Source organism: Danaus plexippus, unplaced genomic scaffold (assembly GCF_018135715.1).
Source record: "Danaus plexippus unplaced genomic scaffold, MEX_DaPlex mxdp_42, whole genome shotgun sequence".
Classification (NCBI taxonomy): Eukaryota; Metazoa; Arthropoda; class Insecta; order Lepidoptera; family Nymphalidae; genus Danaus; species Danaus plexippus.
The window spans coordinates 494,171-495,000 of record NW_026869862.1 but is presented as its reverse complement, the minus strand read 5'-3'; the positions used below and the strand labels follow the sequence as shown (position 1 = coordinate 495,000).

Here is an 830-nt window from a genome sequence, read left to right as displayed (position 1 = left end):
ACGAACTTGGACAGGAGCGGCGACGACGAGAAAGCGGAACCTCCCGAACACCACATCTCCCGCGATCGTTACAACCGCGGGATTCAGTGCTGGGCTGTTTCCTGTTCGCTCGCCGCTACTAAGGAAATCCTAGTTAGTTTCTTTTCCTCCGCTTACTAATATGCTTAAATTCGGCGGGTGATCCTCCCTGATCTGAGGCCAACGATAAAAAAACGAGGCAGACGCGATATCCGTCAGCGCTACGACGCCACAAAACTAAAACACGAATCTTACATACATATAATATAATGTGCGATATGATCACACACACACACCGAGTATACGTTTATACATACACACACACGCACACGCAGTGTGGTAGTCTGCACGATTCACGTACTCGTGTCTGCGCGAATTATACACACACAATATATGATTGTGATAGTGTTTCGGTTTCATAAACGGCGTCGATGCACTCTTCGGACGTCGTGTCCGCCTACTTTTTTTTTGCACACAACACATACATTGAATAACTATATATTTGAAACACTCAAATTCGATTTTCATCGTTTTATTACATATCACACATATGTACGAAGGCGCGATATTGCGTTGTTTTCGTTCGATGTCCACGTCCACGATATATATATAATATTATTATAACACAGACCTTAACGACACAATAGAAACGCACAACGATCGGACACAGAAAACATAAAACGCTCATACATCGACAACAAGTGATGCACTTGTGCTTGCGGAGGTGTATCGGCACAGAGTCGAGGCGAGGCAGCGGGGTGAAGAGCCTGCTCTAGTAGACATAGAGCAGGCCCGAACCGAAGCGCGGATTG

The 830-nt window shown here is 45.7% G+C and overlaps 1 pseudogene; it reads right to left on the bottom strand.

Annotated features, from left to right (window-relative positions):
• LOC133320644 (large subunit ribosomal RNA) overlaps nt 1–201 on the bottom strand; it is a 4,385-nt pseudogene extending 4,184 nt beyond the window's left edge.
• Nucleotides 202–830: the final 629 nt, after the last annotated feature.